The sequence below is a fragment of the Bombus huntii genome, chromosome 17, assembly GCF_024542735.1.
Source record: "Bombus huntii isolate Logan2020A chromosome 17, iyBomHunt1.1, whole genome shotgun sequence".
Classification (NCBI taxonomy): domain Eukaryota; kingdom Metazoa; phylum Arthropoda; class Insecta; order Hymenoptera; family Apidae; genus Bombus; species Bombus huntii.
In genome coordinates this window covers 652,943-673,279 of record NC_066254.1, presented here as the reverse complement: position 1 = coordinate 673,279, position 20,337 = coordinate 652,943, and the positions used below count along the sequence as shown (strand labels likewise).

At 39.7% G+C, this 20,337-nt stretch overlaps 2 protein-coding genes across 8 annotated transcripts in view; one reads left to right on the top strand and one right to left on the bottom strand.

The window, feature by feature from the left end:
• LOC126874980 (putative fatty acyl-CoA reductase CG5065) overlaps positions 1-20,337 on the bottom strand; it is a 672,215-nt gene that overhangs the window by 238,656 nt on the left and 413,222 nt on the right. The gene's annotated exons all lie outside the window — the stretch shown is intronic.
• Positions 12,333-20,337, top strand: part of LOC126874981 (putative fatty acyl-CoA reductase CG5065) — a 218,649-nt gene continuing 210,644 nt past the window's right edge. For 2 of the 7 annotated variants that reach the window (XM_050637568.1, XM_050637562.1), the window contains exon 1: positions 14,130-14,236. The gene's annotated coding sequence lies outside the window, so the exon portion shown is untranslated. Of the gene's footprint in view, positions 12,470-14,106; positions 14,244-15,935; positions 16,021-20,337 lie in introns of those variants that run through there. The other 5 variants (XM_050637567.1, XM_050637566.1, XM_050637563.1 and 2 more) reach the window with 5 other exon arrangements.

Sequence of the window (20,337 nt, the reverse complement as noted above, 5' to 3'; positions counted from 1 at the left end):
ATTCAAAACTTGACGAACTGGTCGACTATGACATGAATCGTGAACAATCGTGTATGAAATAGACAGAGTTTACGCCTTTGATTTAACTTTGTACTGCTTTAAATTTTCTACGAAGTCGTCAACATAAAAATCGCAAATATAATGCACATGTCATTGTTGCTGGCACATAATTCCATTCTTGAGTAAAGGCGACAATTAATCTGTTCTTCTTTAGGAATGCACAGCCGATTTCACCTTTGATACGGATTTAAACGTCGCAATATTAAGTTCTTGCTCACCAAGTTCACATTGTTACTGTAAATCGTATCATTGGTTAACCTTTTCTCTACATGTAAAAGTGTTCCGTTATTCTTTTTATTCTGACATACGTACAATTTTCTACAGCTTCATCGATAGTAGGATATTATTCTTAGTAAAAGTAAATGTCAATATGAACTTTAACATTTGTTCCTCAGAGAAGGGGTAATTTGCGATCCATGATTTTTTTGAGACTTTTAGACCTCAAATTTCGTGGTCAAGGTCGTTCTTTAACAAATTATTTTTTACAAATCTTCACCAATCCAAAAGAGTAAAATTACGATACGACAGATTCTTTTTTACACTTATTCTGCACACCCTGTACAATATACATAAGTATTGAATATTACGGGATGTGTTGCACAGTTTCGCAATTTATTAATAAATTTTAAGAATGACAATCCTGAGCGAGCGCAGCATTGAATGCGCTGGTAGAGCGTGGAAAATGGTAAGCTTACGGAAAGCGAGCAGAAAGACGGCGAAAGGCGGGCAGAAGCGGTATTTTATTTAATTACTCTATTATGTCGTACGAATAACGGAAAAAATAACAGGAAAAGGCCTTAACATACTCACGAAACATATTAATGTGCGAATGCATTCGCTCAACGTTAGTTTCTACTTGAGCATGATCGGCCACCTTACGGCGCGGTAATCTGCAAATGAAGCATAGTCCCATTCTTATTTAATAATCACGAACCTAATTACAGATACACGCTCGCTCTGACGTGAACAATATGTTATTTTATTCAAGATCACAGTCACTGCACTGTCCTCTTAAATTATTTTTCTTGTCATACATACGTCGTGACAAAATGATTAAAAAAATCATTTTCAAATCCGTGAAATAGCATTTCGAGAAATTCGTCCACCTTTTCCTGAAACGCATAACATGAAACTGTAGAACAGCTACATCCTCTCCGATTTCGATGACTTTTGAACACATTATCGGGAATATGACTCTAAACAACCATCTCCTGTACATGTAACTGTTGGACGGCTATAGTTTCTGAGATATTCGGAAAAAATTATCAATGCCAGTCCAATGAATTCTACCAATGTATAATGTATATAATTATATAGAATTGTGCACCCGCGACAGCGTACGCGCCATTATTTGTTGCCCGTCCATCTTTTGTTTATAGTATATACAGGGTGTTCAATCTAAAACAACTTAAGGGCTGATTCTTGAAGCTAGAATAAGACTAAAATCAAGAAGAAAAAAAATTGCGTTTTCGGTTTTATTTTTGAATTATTGACAATTAAAAATGGGCCGAAATATCACTGTGCGCGAGTAAATCCCTACACGAATGAAAGTAGGTCAGCTCAAGCAGTGGGGTACACGGTGATCATCAAATCAAACGATAGATAGGCAGCAGTTTATTTTGTACTACAAACTATGACATTCGGAGACGTAAACCATCCTGCGTAAAGTTTTTTTAAGAAAAATCATCGATTATGCTTACTCATTGAAATCCATAACAGCATATCGTAAACAGCTTTATGATATTTTCGAATAGAGAGGATTAGTGTCTCCTCTAATCCTTTGTCTCGATAAATAATTAATAAACAAAGGCACACATAGACAATGCTTGTACAAAGTTTACATAGGTTGGAAAATCGCACACGCACCGCGAGTGTGCAGACTATTCACAAAAAAGTCGTAATGAAAATAGCAATGTACAGAGAAAAACGGCACGTGCATTAAGTATACTTGAGCTGCTACTGAATGTGGCTGTACGTTGTTTTACATAAGCAACAAATGATTCCCATACAAATTACTGTTCATTCTACATTATAATATTCAAATACATATACATGAAATAATAAATGAAGAAACACGAGAAAAATAACAAAAAAGTTATTTAAACTTATACTCGAAGGATTAGTTAAGGTATCGTTTTATGCTCTAATGTGTAACATATGCCGAATGAAAAATAATATGTATCCCGTTGAATAACTCTTTTAAGTTTTTGATTTTGTTGACGAAATAACACTATCCTTGCAAAGAAGTTCTAAGCAATTTTAAACGCATATGATGAGTAGCCCATTCTTTTTCTCTATACACGTACCCAACCGTGCTTTTAGAAAGAACACCTCAAATATCACATATCAATTTTCTGTGAGCAGTCTGTGTTCGGGATTTTTGGTGACCCTCAGTTTGCGATACGGACACCACAATTGCTTTTTTTGGGAAAGTCCGAAGATCCTACCTCCCAAATAGTAAACACGTAGATGCGCACCTCACCGAAAAACTGATTAACACCCTAAGTGTTCGATGGGATGCTCTAAAGCAAACAGGTGGTATCATTCAGCAGCACCAGAGAAGATTGGAAGGAATAATTTCCCACCTCACAAAAACCATGGTGAGTAGGAAAACCCTAAGACAGAAAACTAGTATATAGGGACCAGACGAGGTTTCTTCAGGGAATCATAAACAAGTCTTCGAACAGTCTCCAGCATACAGTCATACTCTGTAACATTACTCTGCATCTTTAACCTATCTCCACCTTGAGTATTAACAGCGTTCACAGTTCGCGAAATGAACCGATCAGTTGCAACCTGACTGATCGCCATCCAGTTGATAACTCGCATCAGTATGCATACTCGCGGCACGTGTGCGATTTTCCTACGGCATGCGAACTTTGTACAAACATTTCTTATATGTGTTTTTGTTTACTAATTATTTATCGAGGTAAAGGATTAGAAGAAACATTAATCCACTCTATTCGAAAATTCCATAGAGCGGTTTCCGACATGCCGTTACAAATTTCAATGAGTAAACGGGTTTAATCTATAATCGATGATTTTTCTTAGAAATAGAATACTACTGTTCGTTTTTTATCAATATCTCGAGAAGTAATAAACACCCGAAGCTGAAATTTTCCATTTGCTCGCCGCCTTCCCGCAAATTTCATGTTAATCGGACATTGGTGTTTTTCGAAATAATATCCATTACGATTAACAATTCTTTATGAAATATAAAGTTTCAAATTTTTCCAATTGAAACGTTTAAGGTTGATTGCGTTGTTGAAAACTTTAGAATACGGAAATTATTCCAAATAGTTTAAATATTAATTTATTCGATTCGAAATAATCGATAGGAAGCCAAACGCGAAACTTGACGAAGTTCTGGTGAAGATATGCCATAAATTAGGCTGGTTATTTTTACGCAGGAAACGACGTTGGAGTTTAATCAGTTGCTTGTCAATATTTCTCATTTGGCAAACTGTGGTATTTATTACTCTGTGTGTGTTATTTTCCAATATTGTGTGTATCAGTGTCTGCGCAGAATAATAATAATAAGTTCAATTTGCCATGAGGGAAGAATCGATTCTAATAACTACATTCATATGGGAAATTCTAGTAACATCTCAATGATATTTTATTTGGAAAGTTATACAAAATTTATCATGTAAGGTATTGATAGCGCTGATTGGTATCCTTACAATTTCTTTCAAATTTCGACAATATGTTATTTAATATATTATCTATACATTTTTTAATTATCGCCTTAATAAACACCTACTCAATAGCCGGCTCGAACAAGAGGACGCGAGAAGGGGGTGCAACTGAAGTTAATTCATAAGAGGTTCCTGGAGCACCCCTGTCACGCGCATAAGATGGTCATCGTGGAGTTTTAGTCGGTAGGAGTCCGACACTACTCTGCTGTTACGCGATTATTGCAGCAGCGGAGTGTCCATGAGGATTTCTCCACGTACAAAAAAAAAAAAAAAAAAAAGGTAGAGCGTCGTCCGACGTAACACCTGTAACTGTGCACCTTCGTGGGCGCATATTCTCTGGTGTTGCCGACTGAAACCAGCACATGATAACTTTAGAGTGTATCGGTCGAACACTTAGTGTGTTAATTAGCCTCTTGATGAGGTCCGCATCGTAAAGTTTACAACTTGAGAGGTAGGAAATTCGGGCTTTTATAGAAAAGGCAGATGTGTGTGGGGGCGAAGGATTAGAGAAAATACTAATCTTCTCTACTCAGAAATTTCATAAAGCAGTTTTCGATATGCCGGTATAGGATTCAATGAGTAAGCAGGTTTAATGTATAATGTACGATTTTTCTCATATAACGTCTCGTAGGATAGTTTACGTCTGCGAATCCCATAATCTTCTTCTCTACGACTTGTACGAGGTAAGCCACTACCCATGTATCGTTCGATTTGGAATCGCTCTGCACTCTGTTGATCAGGCTAATCTACTTTCGTCCCTGTAAGGAGAGTTGCCCCCGCACGGGGATATTTCGGCCGATGTTTAATTGTCTACAACTAAAAAAGAAAGCCGAATACGTAATCTTCTTGTTTAGGATTTTCATCGTATTTTGGTTCCAAGAATAACTGCTTAAATTTTGCTACACTCATAACGGAACAGTCTGTAAATCCGTTAGAAATTTGGTATTGAAAATGTCGAGTCACTAGGTTATTAACTACATGAATTTTGATGTAACATCGTAATCATCTTTTATTAAAAACACCTGTTTGCCGCATTACTGTGCATCTCCAGCAATCGTCTTGGAAAAAAGATTAGCGGCTGTAGATAGTTTTTGTCTATTTAAGTCAGAGGCTAACATCTATTGAGTAATTTCAAAAGTGGCATTCAGATCTCTATTGCGATTCACAGAGAGACCTTTTTCACTACAGTCCCTTTTAATGTATTAAAGCAATGTATGGAATTCGTTCCCTAGCTGAGAATATATTTCTGATGCTGAAGAATGTCGTATGGTATTTCTTACACAAATTAATTAGAAAAATTTTCAGGATACAATGATATTCTGTAATTATTTATAAACGAGTCTGCACCTCTGATTTTGGTGAAATCTAAATTTGTTGTAAAATTCAACATTTTGAACTTCTTCCTATACACATAACCGTCGCTCGGCCTTAGTTTCCGAGATATTTGCACAAGATTATTGGTACTACCACATTTAATCTTGCCCATATAAGCATGCCATGGCGACATACGTGTTTGCATGGTACGTCCACTTAACTATTGCTTCTAAAAACACATCGCGGCAGTCTGAAAACAACCCCTATAGCGCACAAACATTTAAATATTTATTTCTTTCTTTTACTAACATGAAACTACTTTGAAAATGAAAAAAGGAACTTTTAGACGCATAGATCTCACATGTGTTGACAGCCGCTATTAAATGGTACTCAAAAGTAAAATAAAAAATACCGATCAATCCGCCTGTCGTGAGGAAGTTGGCTATCACTTGACATTAATATCATTTTGTTTACTAAGACAGCCGAATTGAAAAAATGTAATCCATATCCAATACAGACAATAAATATTTTCATTTTCTTGTAACAAGGTTTGGGCTTATGTAGATTGAAATAGCGGGCGTCAACCCCTGTGAGTGTCTCACGCTCAGAAACAGTAACAGAGTAGACAGAACATCCTGCATGCCACAATCATCGGAACAGTAACCAGACAGTAACAGAATAGTCGCGTCTGATATACACTTGACGATAACCCCTCCAGAGGAACCAAACCTTAGTATAAGAACCCCCCCCCCCAAATCAGCATTCAGCACTTTTTTTATTATAACTTACTTACTTACTTACTTACTTATACTTACTTACTTGTGAAACGTTGGAACTAAGACGCGAGCAGATCACCGGTCATCTGTTAATTTCGCGATTTCTTGTGTCTCCTACGTGACATGAGCTTTGCGTATTCAAACGAAATATTTGTCCACGAATTTTGACTCAATTCACATTTGATAGCCTCTTCTTCCTAACTGCAATCATTGCCCTTTAAAACGTATTTCTAGTCTATCTTTCTGAAGTACCTTGTCGACGAATTAACTTGTTATACAGGTAGTTTTCCGGCGGTCGCGATGTGTTTATAGAAACAGTAGATAAGCGGTTGCACTATGCCGACGCAAACGATGCCATGAACGTGCAAGTATAGGCAGGATTCAATATAGTATTAGTAGCAGTAATTTATTGTAAATGCAGGAAGCATTTGATAATTGCAGTGTCATTATCTGCATCCCGAAGGAGTGGTCTCTAGCTCTATGAAGCACGGGAAAACTCGACATCCCGCCGCGACCGAGTAGTGTAACATGTTCCAATGTTAGACATTGATTGTCACAATGTACCTAAGTACTAATTCAAAAGCAAAACATTTTTATTGTTAACTTTTTAAAAATGAGACTCTTACTAACGTATTTGTGTGACGTTTCTGATTCATACGAGACTAAACATGATGTAATTTGAATTACAGTTACTTATTGATATGTATTTAACTATCATTTATTGAGTAAGCTAATATCCCTCAAAAATATGTATATGTTTGATGTTGTTTTAATCCCAAAAATGTAAGGAGCACTATATTACTATTGGTAAAAGTTTGATCGATCATAAATCAAAAATAAGAAAGTTTGATTTTTGAGTTAAAAATCTCAGCTTATCACGGGTTTTTGATTAATGTTTGCCGAACGTTGCGACTGTCAGTCCTTGTTTCTCTGTGTTTCCTATATCTCATATAACATATCTCCTATAACATATTTAAAATTTATCGAAATCGAACGCTTAGCCTCGTTTACTCATAACTACCTTTGATGTATGTATTATGTAACAAAATCAGAATTTAATCCCATTGCAAGAAAATTGTTGATTTAGTACAGATTTCTTGAAAGAATACTACTAAACTTCTACATGATAAATGTTATATTACGTCTAACGTCATCTACATGATATATGTGTCGAAGATGAAAGGACATCGGAGCCCTCCCTTTGGAACTTCGGGAAAATCCCTTAACACCGTAATCTAGATTCTATCATAGGCGTAATTAAACAACTGTCGTCATTTGATCTGATTGTATTTATTCGAGATTTGTGATAATGAGCTTGGGCTCGAGGCGACAACCAGTCGCTGAACGTAGCCGCGGTCACGGGATGAACGCTTTGTCTAACAAAGGTATGGAGTAATTCTATAGCTCTCCTTAAAAGAAATATTTGTAGCGGCACGCGACAATAAACATTCCAGCGGTTTCTGTCCCGTGACTCGCCACACGCAGACCCTATTCTTCGAGTAAGATGATTGCCAAATGTCGATGCGTCTCCGCAGTACATGTTCGGCTAGCCTGAGGGCCCGTTATAAATCTTCAGATTTAGCTGACTAAAGTCCTTCAGACAGACAAACAATCTTTGTCCCAGCTACGGGAAGATACGAGAGACCTATTTTTCAACGAACGGTGTCTCCCACTAGCAACTTTCCCTCGAGGGTGGCTAGCCACTTTTCTTTTTCTAACCACCGATATGAAGTTAGACCAATTAGCAGCAACGCCAATTTCCCTCACCTTCTGAACGAAGGCTATCCTCGACGAATCCGATGATCTCGTGTCCTTAGACACACCCCATCATAGCTTTTCTCTGCAGCATCATCGCGACAGAAAGTCATTCTCTCGTGAGGTCGTATTAGCGGGTGTCTGTACGCTCGGTGGATATTCCACGTTTTAACAAAGAGTCCGACTTAGATTTTGTGAGCATGTACATCTATTATCCCGTTGACCGCGGATTCGTTATTGAACCTAGGATCATTGTCATTAGTTTCTCGAGTATCTAATTACCACGGGTACATGTCCAATTCTATAATAATCGTATTTGCACCAGTCAATGTCTTCTCTACTGCATAACGGCAATGTGTAATCCAAACGAAGATTCGCTTCACGCCCCTAACCTTAATTCCAATGTAAACCCCGACATATATATTCCATTTTTTCCTACAGTTTAACCAAAAGATTGATAAAATTTTTTTAGTCGGCGACAATTCTCCTTAAAACTTCTCAAATTTTATTTCTTTTCATTATTTTGGATAATTTAATAATTATTGTCGAAGGTCCAAAACTATGTGAAGAAATACATCAATACAATGTCATACATAAGAACTAAACACTATATATTGAATGTTAGCGCCTTAATGAAACATTCTATTGATGCCGATTACGTGTAATTAGGATCACGGTCATGTATACAGTTCTTCACACGCATATACCGAAAGCATAGAAGAAATGGTCCGAAAGTTGTGTTGTGATAACGAAAGACAAAAAAGGCATTCTACGTATGCGTGGCATGCTATGAATTTTACAGACAGAGACATTGGTACTTTATTCGTCTTCGTCTGCCTCCTAAGAACGAGGGCGAAATTGTAAAACCGTTCCATGTTCTCTGATTTCGATGATTTATGAAGCTCAACATTTTAAACAATTTTTTTCTCTATATGTAAACTGTGGATGAGCCATGGTTTCCGAAATATTCTCAAAAGCTATCGGTACAACTACAGTGTACTTTCGCTGATAATTGTGCTTCTATGACTGCGCATGCATTATTGGCTGCCAGCGGCCGAATCTATCACTCACCATCCCTTTTTCTTACGAGGCTGGGACGAGCTTAGGTAAAGCTCCATACACAATAGCATATGAGATACTCTAAAATATGTCTGTTATGATTCAATCAGAAGGGAATGTCGTCAATGTATTGGGTTTGAGTTTAGATTACTTATTTCAATCTGGTCACAGCGAGACAACCTGCAGCGCCAGCGTGAAGTAATAACAAACTAATTATAAAAATGGTAAGTGAATGAATAATTGTAATGTAATTGCAGTTAAATATAATTGTAATAATGATAAATATATTATATATATATGTCGGGTTAACATTAGAATTTAAGGCGCGTAACGATTCTTCGTTTGAATTAGCCATCGTTTTACGAAACAGAGATTATATTTACGCGAATATACAAGATTTTACAAAATATTATGAACGTTGAGTTTAATGAATAATAAGATTAACAAACGATAAGTTTAACTAATGATTAGATTAAAGGATAATAAGTTTAACGAATAATAAGAGTAACGAATAATATGTTTTACGAATAATAAATTTAACCAATAATGAGATTAACGATTAATAGGTTTTACGAATAATGAATTTAATTAACGCTATTAACAATGTTCCTGGGTTCAAACGAATCCACAGTCAACGGGATAACTCTTTACTATGCGTAGAATAATTTTAACCACAAAAATACGATTGCTGAGACACTCGGTAAATTGCTCGATGTATCACTTTCCAAGGCGATCACACGAATGAATATCTGATGAAAATCTTTTTCGCTGTACGACTGCATTTGTTTGTTATATGCTCGCTGGAGGCATCGAGAAGGTTCCAATTGCCGTTGCTAGGCAGTTTCTGCCAAGAGCTTGTTGTATACTCTTTCGAAACATCGAGAAAGATCCAAACGCCGTTACTAGGCAGTTTCTGTTTGGAGATTGATTCCTAATACGTGTGTCCCATTATATCGACATCTTTAAAGTACAATTCTATGTGATTTCTAGGGAGAACAATACAACCGATCCACACCTTCGTCAGGCAAAACGTTTATCCCGTGACCGTGGCTACGTTCGGCGACCAGTTGTCACCTCGAACCCACTCGCTATCACAAATATCGAACAATCACAAATGACAACAATTGCTTAATTACAGCTATGATAAAATCTAGGCTAAAGCATTAGAAGACTTTCCCAAAATTGCAGAGGGAAAGCTCTGGTTTTCCTTTCATCTCCGACATATATAATATTTCCACTTATGACATGATGTATATCATACATTATACATGAATGATTTATAAACTTGCAAAACGCTTACAATATAATTACATCTGTTCCTCAATTTACGCGGAGTTTCCGTTTCACGTGAATTCGTTTTACACGAATGAAAATCACGTAAATAAAGTCTGTCAACATAAAAGAAAAAATATGTACGCATATGATGACTAGCACAACGTAATGTACTTTCATCTTCATCTCATACGGCACTAACGCCTACCGGCCGCGTAAGATAAGATCGCGCTAAAAAACTTCCGCGCTAAAAAATTTTGTTATAATTTACCGCGTAAAACAGGGACTCGCGTAAAAGAAGTGCCTCGTAGATTGAGGGACCACTGTATCTTCAAAGAAAAAGATTTATCTTCTCTAGTGGCGTGGAACCATGTTTTTCATCATTTGTAATCTTCGGCAGCGGATACAGTTTTTTTCTGGTATGTTGGTTCAATTTTTCTCGCATTATAAAACAAAACACCATTTACAATTTCTTCTTTAGATTCAAAATCAGAAAATCACTCTCACTTTGTGTAGACCTGTACAGGAAACTTCAACATCATTTTGCAGGAGAATGGTTGAATTCTGATTGATACAAAATCGGTCCCGGTGATAAGTAGAATATGATGTAAGTAGAAAAATATGATCTTTTGATCTGGAATTTCAAGGTCAAGGTTAAATTTTCGGCAGCATTTTTATATTAATCCCCACCACACAGAGGCTGCAGAATAACACTATGGTGGTCCCAGCACTTAACTTTTCTTTATCCTGTACTTCTTACCATCCACTTGTAAACCTTTTAGATTAGATAAGGCTATAGGTAAGAACTTTTTATTTGTCATCAAAATGATAAATCAAGACACTAAGATGGTTTAACTTTTCAATACACAAGAAGCGTAAATACATTCATGACAACTTATATATATGTCGGGTTTACATTAGAATGAGGGTTAGGGTGAAACCAATCTTCGTTTGGATTGCACGTGTCGTTATGCAACAGAGAAGACTTCGACTAATGCAAATACGATTATCATAGAACTGGACAAGTAACCGTGGTAATTAGATTCTAGGGAAACTAATGACAATGATCTTAGGTTCAATAACGAATCCGCGATCGACGGGATAATAGATGAACGTGCTCACAAAATCTAGGTCGGACTCTTTGTTAAAACGTGGAATATCCATATCGGTGGTTAGAAAAAGAAACGCGTGTGACAGGAGTGCTCCAGGAACCTCTTATGAATTAACTTCTGTTGCGCCCCCGTCACTCGTTCTCTTGTTCTAGCAAGTCCTACTAATTCCTGACTATTGAATTCGGTGTTGTAAGGGGGGGGGGCATTGCTCCTAGCGCTATCGCTCCTTCTAGTCGTGGTCCGCTGGGACGGCGATGGAGCGGCTCTAGGTCGCCTGACTGCCATCCTCCTCCATCGTTTTATTCTACAAGGGTGAGAGTTTTTCTTTCTCTCCCTTTCTGCTCGCTCCTTCGCGAGCATAACTCGCTCGCAGAAGAGGCGGACAGCCTCGTGTTCCTGTGACCCTCTCAACATCGCTTCTACAATCGCTGAGGGGGTCAATCTTTCTTCTATGGCGTGCCGCAGAGTGTAGTGGGACAGCTCCCACGCCGGACAGAGCTCCAGGGTGTGCTGCGCCGTGTCCTTGCCCTCTCCACAGTGGTGGCAGATGTCTGTCGTCTCTCGTCCGACTCTCTTCAGGAACTCGCCGAACACGCCATGTCCGGTGAGCACCTGGGTCATTCTGAATTTGAGCGAGAGGCCGTGGCGGCTTCTCCATGTCTCCCAATTTGGGAGGACCGCCTCCGCGTCTCGATGTTCGCCTCCCTCGTTGATCAGCTGGGATCGCCACAGGTCCCACGTGTCCTCCTCGGCGGTTCCTAGGTCGTTTGGAGCTGCCTGCTCGGTAAAGTGTGCATACACGTTTTAACCTAGGAAGTGCTAACTGCACGAATATGTATTATACATATGTTTTTATAATAAGCTAGGTACTTAGTAATATTTTCACAACAGGAAAATGTATCCAATTTTTTTTTTTAATATTATTTTGGAGACTTGTAAGAATATGAATACATTTTCCATTTCCTAAGAATTTCTTACTAAACGAAGTTGTACCATAATTTTAATTTCTGTTACAGCATTAGATGAATACGTTTCACACGGCTAGTGTGTTATTTAATCTCAGCAGAATAGGTAGTTCGTAATATGAAATGGAATTTACAATTCAAATATTTTCGCCTTCATCTTAACAAATAAAATGTTATATGCACTAAGAATGTCATTAAAATTCAAATGTTTAAATCTATTTTTTGCTTGGTTCTGGACATACAAATGTTAATCGTATCATTCATGTATGACGTTATACAGTTTCAGTAGTAGGGTGGTGTTATTATTATAAAAGCATGAGTATCTAGAGGAGCGACACATCGAATATCGTTACAGTACAGTGACCAGTGACAGACTTATCGGGATCTACTGTAGTGAAAACGCATTATTGTACGATCTTTGGTAAAGAATACGCAGTGGAAGTAACAACAGGTAACAGGTGATTCCGTGTTATTCTGTATTCATTTGGTCTTCTATTAATTGTAATCATCATTACCAATGTCATATATATCAAAAATATTATCAGGTAATTTACTGCAATAGCTTAAATAAAGTTTTTGAATTTTAAAATATTTATTTTGCATTTTACATTTTACACAGTAAAAATGGTTCATTATTGTGGTTATTCGGTAATTTACAACGACTCATTAGAGGTGATCGAAACATTCGCCTTCGTGTGATGGTCGCACGAACCTACGGCTATTTTTTGGCAAAAGTTGAGTTTAAGAAGGGTTTTTCATATTACTGTTAGGACTTTTTTTTGTACGTGGAGAAATCCTCATGGACACTCCGCTGTTGCAGTAATCGCGTAACAGCAGAGTACTGTCGGATTCCTACCGACTAAAACTCTACGATGACCATCCTACGCGTGTGACAGGAGTGCTCCAGGAACCTCTTATGAATTAACTTCTGTTGCGGCCCCGTCACTCGTTCTCTTGTTCTAGCAAGTCCTACTAATTCCTGACTATTGAATTCGGTGTTGTAAGGGGGGGGGCATTGCTCCTAGCGCTATCGCTCCTTCTAGCCGTGGTCCGCTGGGACGGCGATGGAGCGGCTCTAGGTCGCCTGACTGCCATCCTCCTCCATCGTTTTATTCTACAAGGGTGAGAGTTTTTCTTTCTCTCCCTTTCTGCTCGCTCCTTCGCGAGCATAACTCGCTCGCAGAAGAGGCGGACAGCCTCGTGTTCCTGTGACCCTCTCAACATCGCTTCTACAATCGCTGAGGGGGTCAATCTTTCTTCTATGGCGTGCCGCAGAGTGTAGCGGGACAGCTCCCACGCCGGAAAGAGCTCCAGGGTGTGCTGCGCTGTGTCCCTGCCCTCTCCACAGTGGTGGCAGATGTCTGTCGTCTCTCGTCCGACTCTCTTCAGGAACTCGCCGAACACGCCATGCCCGGTGAGCACCTGGGTCATTCTGAATTTGAGCGAGAGGCCGTGGCGGCTTCTCCATGTCTCCCAATTTGGGAGGACCGCCTCCGCGTCTCGATGTTCGCCTCCCTCGTTGATCAGCTGGGATCGCCACAGGTCCCACGTGTCCTCCTCGGCGGTTCCTAGGTCGTTTGGAGCTGCCTGCTCGGTAAGGTGTGCATACACGTTTTAACCTAGGAAGTGCTAACTGCACGAATATGTATTATACATATGTTTTTATAATAAGCTAGGTACTTAGTAATATTTTCACAACAGGAAAATGTATCCAATTTTTTTTTTAATATTATTTTGGAGACTTGTAAGAATATGAATACATTTTCCATTTCCTAAGAATTTCTTACTAAACGAAGTTGTACCATAATTTTAATTTCTGTTACAGCATTAGATGAATACGTTTCACACGGCTAGTGTGTTATTTAATCTCAGCAGAATAGGTAGTTCGTAATATGAAATGGAATTTACAATTCAAATATTTTCGCCTTCATCTTAACAAATAAAATGTTATATGCACTAAGAATGTCATTAAAATTCAAATGTTTAAATCTATTTTTTGCTTGGTTCTGGACATACAAATGTTAATCGTATCATTCATGTATGACGTTATACAGTTTCAGTAGTAGGGTGGTGTTATTATTATAAAAGCATGAGTATCTAGAGGAGCGACACATCGAATATCGTTACAGTACAGTGACCAGTGACAGACTTATCGGGATCTACTGTAGTGAAAACGCATTATTGTACGATCTTTGGTAAAGAATACGCAGTGGAAGTAACAACAGGTAACAGGTGATTCCGTGTTATTCTGTATTCATTTGGTCTTCTATTAATTGTAATCATCATTACCAATGTCATATATATCAAAAATATTATCAGGTAATTTACTGCAATAGCTTAAATAAAGTTTTTGAATTTTAAAATATTTATTTTGCATTTTACATTTTACACAGTAAAAATGGTTCATTATTGTGGTTATTCGGTAATTTACAACGACTCATTAGAGGTGATCGAAACATTTGCCTTCGTGTGATGGTCGCACGAACCTACGGCTATTTTTTGGCAAAAGTTGAGTTTAAGAAGGGTTTTTCATATTACTGTTAGGACTTTTTTTTTGTACGTGGAGAAATCCTCATGGACACTCCGCTGCTGCAATAATCGCGTAACAGCAGAGTAGTGTCGGACTCCTACCGACTAAAACTCCACGATGACCATCCTACGCGTGTGACAGGAGTGCTCCAGGAACCTCTTATGAATTAACTTCTGTTGCGGCCCCGTCACTCGTTCTCTTGTTCTAGCAAGTCCTACTAATTCCTGACTATTGAATTCGGTGTTGTAAGGGGGGGGGGGCATTGCTCCTAGCGCTATCGCTCCTTCTAGCCGTGGTCCGCTGGGACGGCGATGGAGCGGCTCTAGGTCGCCTGACTGCCATCCTCCTCCATCGTTTTATTCTACAAGGGTGAGAGTTTTTCTTTCTCTCCCTTTCTGCTCGCTCCTTCGCGAGCATAACTCGCTCGCAGAAGAGGCGGACAGCCTCGTGTTCCTGTGACCCTCTCAACATCGCTTCTACAATCGCTGAGGGGGTCAATCTTTCTTCTATGGCGTGCCGCAGAGTGTAGCGGGACAGCTCCCACGCCGGAAAGAGCTCCAGGGTGTGCTGCGCTGTGTCCCTGCCCTCTCCACAGTGGTGGCAGATGTCTGTCGTCTCTCGTCCGACTCTCTTCAGGAACTCGCCGAACACGCCATGCCCGGTGAGCACCTGGGTCATTCTGAATTTGAGCGAGAGGCCGTGGCGGCTTCTCCATGTCTCCCAATTTGGGAGGACCGCCTCCGCGTCTCGATGTTCGCCTCCCTCGTTGATCAGCTGGGATCGCCACAGGTCCCACGTGTCCTCCTCGGCGGTTCCTAGGTCGTTTGGAGCTGCCTGCTCGGTAAGGTGTGCATACACGTTTTAACCTAGGAAGTGCTAACTGCACGAATATGTATTATACATATGTTTTTATAATAAGCTAGGTACTTAGTAATATTTTCACAACAGGAAAATGTATCCAATTTTTTTTTTAATATTATTTTGGAGACTTGTAAGAATATGAATACATTTTCCATTTCCTAAGAATTTCTTACTAAACGAAGTTGTACCATAATTTTAATTTCTGTTACAGCATTAGATGAATACGTTTCACACGGCTAGTGTGTTATTTAATCTCAGCAGAATAGGTAGTTCGTAATATGAAATGGAATTTACAATTCAAATATTTTCGCCTTCATCTTAACAAATAAAATGTTATATGCACTAAGAATGTCATTAAAATTCAAATGTTTAAATCTATTTTTTGCTTGGTTCTGGACATACAAATGTTAATCGTATCATTCATGTATGACGTTATACAGTTTCAGTAGTAGGGTGGTGTTATTATTATAAAAGCATGAGTATCTAGAGGAGCGACACATCGAATATCGTTACAGTACAGTGACCAGTGACAGACTTATCGGGATCTACTGTAGTGAAAACGCATTATTGTACGATCTTTGGTAAAGAATACGCAGTGGAAGTAACAACAGGTAACAGGTGATTCCGTGTTATTCTGTATTCATTTGGTCTTCTATTAATTGTAATCATCATTACCAATGTCATATATATCAAAAATATTATCAGGTAATTTACTGCAATAGCTTAAATAAAGTTTTTGAATTTTAAAATATTTATTTTGCATTTTACATTTTACACAGTAAAAATGGTTCATTATTGTGGTTATTCGGTAATTTACAACGACTCATTAGAGGTGATCGAAACATTTGCCTTCGTGTGATGGTCGCACGAACCTACGGCTATTTTTTGGCAAAAGTTGAGTTTAAGAAGGGTTTTTCATATTACTGTTAGGACTTTTTTTTTGTACGTGGAGAAATCCTCATGGACACTCCGCTGCTGCAATAATCGCGTAACAGCAGAGTAGTGTCGGACTCCTACCGACTAAAACTCCACGATGACCATCTTATGTGCGTGACAGGGGTGCTCCAGGAACCTCTTATGAATTAACTTCAGTTGCATCCCCTTCTCGCGTCCTCTTGTTCGAGCCGGCTATTGAGTAGGCGTTAGGGGGAGGTCGTTGCCCCTAGTGCTGTCACTTCTTCTGGTCGTAGTCCGTTGGGGTGGCGGCGGGGCGGCTCTAGGTCGTCTGACTGCCATCCCTCTCCATCGTCTTATCCTACAAGGGTGAGAGTTTTTCTTTCTCACCCTTTCCGCTCGCCCCTTTGCGAGCATAACTCGCTCGTAGAAGAGGCCTCGTATTCCTGTGACCCTCTCAACATCGCCTCCACAATCGCTGGGGGGAGGGTCAATGTTCCTCCTATGGCGTGCCGCAGATTGTAGCGAGGCAGCTCCCACGCCGGAAAGAGCTCCAGGGTGTGCTGCGCTGTGTCCCTGCCCTCTCCACAGTGGTGGCAGATGTCTGTCGTCTCTCGTCCGACTCTCTTCAGGAACTCGCCGAACACGCCATGTCCGGTGAGCACCTGGGTCATTCTGAATTTGAGCGAGATGCCGTGGCGGCATTTCCATGCCTCCCAGCTTGGGAAGACCGCCTCCGCACCCCGATGTTCGCCTCCCTCGTTGATCAGCTGGGATCGCCACCGGTCCCACGTGTCCTCATCAGCGGTTCCTATGTAGTTTGAAGCTGCCTGCTCGGTCAGATCTTCTCCCGGATGCCATACTCTCCGGTGGGTGTATCTCCCTTTGAGTGCTAGCGCCCGGAGCTCCCACGGGGGACGCGGCTCGAGCGGTCGCCGACGCGCGGGACACCGTCCGGTATCCCCTAATGATTCTGATGGCGGTTTCCCTGTGCAGCCTCCTCAGGAGCAGGATACTGAGGCGACTCGCCATCAGGTCGTTCGCCCATACCGGAGCCCCGTACATCACTCGGGACCGGACGACGCCCTCGTAAAGTCGGCGCACCGCGTCTCCCGTCCCGCCGATGTTCGTTAACAGGCCGCAAAAGGCATTAGCAGCCACCGACACATTCGGAATCAGGGAGTCGTAGTGTGGCTCGAACGTCCACTGGCTGTCGATAACGAGACCCAGATATTTCATCTGCATATTATTTTTAGGACTGTCTTCGATCTTTCGTGTTTATGAAAGGTGAAAATACGCTCCGCGGTGAATGCATTAAACATACGAGATACTTGTCATATTATATTATGAATGGTAAGAATCCATTGTTTGTAGCAAAATAAATTGAAGGCAACGCAAATGAACTGATATATACATATGTAATATTTTACTTGAACTTAACAATATATTTGCGCAATACTTAATCTCTCCACTGCCATTTCATAGTTTCTTTTATATACAGTGTTACGTCGCATAACACTCTACCTAGCCCAGGCCACACGCCGCGGGCAAGATGGCAACCAGATGTCTTCGGATACTCACTGCGTACCCTCAATAGACTCAAGTGCCTTCCATAAATCTCAGGAATTTCCTAGTCGAGGTCCTTCAAACCAAACAAACGCCTGTTTCCGAAGCATTTCTAAAGACCATTGTCTACCACGGCTTGACAAGGGAAAGTTAGTTTTTCTCACGTATGATGCAACTTTCCTCCCACTAACCACTTTCTCTCGAGGGCGGTTAAGACCCTTCGTTTAACCAATTAACAACGAAGCCTATTTCCCTCACTCTCTTAACTAACATCGGCACCAACAAATCCGATGGTCCCGTGCGCTAGACACACCCATCACTAGCTTTCCTACGACTCAGCATCGTCTCCCAAGACAGTACTGATTTTATATCCTTCGAACCGTCAACATCCTTCGACCAGGTATACACACCCGTAGATCAGTCACTCACTCATCTCGTACACACGCACCAGCGTAACTGCCTTCGTTATAAGTTGTTGGAATAAACGGTGAAATATAACTTACTATACTGTGTCATATTCATTCAACCACCTCTGTTATCTTAACCGAAACAGGGGAACGACTAATTCGCGGCGTCGATTAACCGAATCGTAGCGAGAATTTACGCCTCTCGCTGACGCGTTTTCCTCGCGAACGCGTCTTTCCGCGAACGGTCGTAACATACAGTGACGAGTAAAAGTGTAAACACACTCCGCTGATTTTACGTAAAAGGCGATAATACGACTAATTTTTCAAGTGATCGGTAAAGATTAGGTAACAGTAACTACAAGCTGCGTCTGATTAACGAAATGTAATAGTTCATTTTCATTAACATTAATAATGTACAGAACATTTTACAAACATGGACATCTCAAACCATGTTTACAGTTTTGCACTTTAATTATACTCGTCGAATTATGATTTCAACCTAGTATTTCGTCCACTTTCCTTTACTTTTTTTCAATGCTTTTAATGTACGAAGCATACTGTCAATTAAATTTTTAATTATTTGTGGTTCAATATTGTACCATTCTTGTTGTGTTCTTTCCCATAATTCATGAACACCTGAAGGTGCATTGTTATATTTTGCCAGCCTTCTTTTCAAAATGGAACACAAATTTACGATCGGTTTCATATCCGGACTTTGTCCTGGCCACTTCATCACAGAAAAATGTTGATTTTCCAGCCACGTTTTGTTGAAATACTACTTCACGCTCATTATATCCAATAGAATTAACTACAGCAGGTAAATTACTTTGTAGAATGGTCAAATAATGCTCTTCTCGCATTATACCTTCGATTCGAACTAAGGGACCAACATTTCTGTGAGTGAAGCAACCCCAACACATAATTGAGCCACCTCCAAACTTCATAGTTTGTTTTTTACCACCTGGTTGACCATTATTCTCGGATGAAGTTCAATACTAGGAACTTCTGTCAGATTCGAATCTGTTAATTTTTGTTTCGTCAATCCATATAACTCTTTTCCAATCTTCCGTCGTCCATTCTTTTTAGGTGTCAACAAATTGTTTTCGTAATTTAATATTTCTGCTTGAAAAAGCTGGTTTACATTCTTTTTCCATCGCTCGTAGACCAATTCTCTTTAAAGAGCGACGAAAGGTCCAATCGCTAGCACTTATTTCGATTTCCTGAGCAGCAATGTTTGGTGTTTTGTAACTATTCGATCGAATACAGTGTGCAATTTCACGTGCTTGTCTACCCGAAATAAGTCGCGGTCTACCGTTTTCTAAAGAATTTGGTGCACTAACATACTTTTTTCTTATTCTTTTTTACAAAGGAGTTTATTGAGTCCAGAAAATACAGATTTTAAGTACATTATTCACAATAAACATGAATTTTTGTAATGGTATGTTAGGCAAAGATACCGATACGCGGCGGTACGACGTAGCCATACTGTATTATGTGTCGGCGCTTTACATTTTTTGTTGTATGATGAGGTTTTTGGGTTTAAGCCTCTGGGAAGCGGAGCTTCTTTTTTTATTTTTTTTTTCTGTCCTGAAACCTTGGTCGCAAAACAGGACGCTTCGGTAGTTTGCTTTTTGGGTGCTGTGTAACTTTGGGGAGGGGCGGGATGAGAGGGATGGGGCTGGGGGGATGTCAAATAGGATTATTTACAAATATTTACAAATATTTACAAATATTTACATTATTTACATTGTACACATGTTTTATGCGGTGTCAGAATTGAGTTCTGTCGGTTTAATGTTGTCCCTTATTTTGTTATGGGTTCTGTATCCACCAGTATTTTTTTTTGTGTTTTTTCTGTTTGTCTTTGGTGTCTTTCCGGGAGAGGGCCATGTTGTATCTCCATCTGGTGTCTGCGGTCTGTCCATTTATGTTTTCTGCGTAAAGTATGGTTTTGATCCCTATTTTTCTTTTTATGTGATATATTATTGGGATGTTGTTTTGGTCCTGGAGGTAGTTTTTTTCGTCTAGGTATAGGAAATCTTCTGGGGGGATGTGGCCTGTTGTCAGA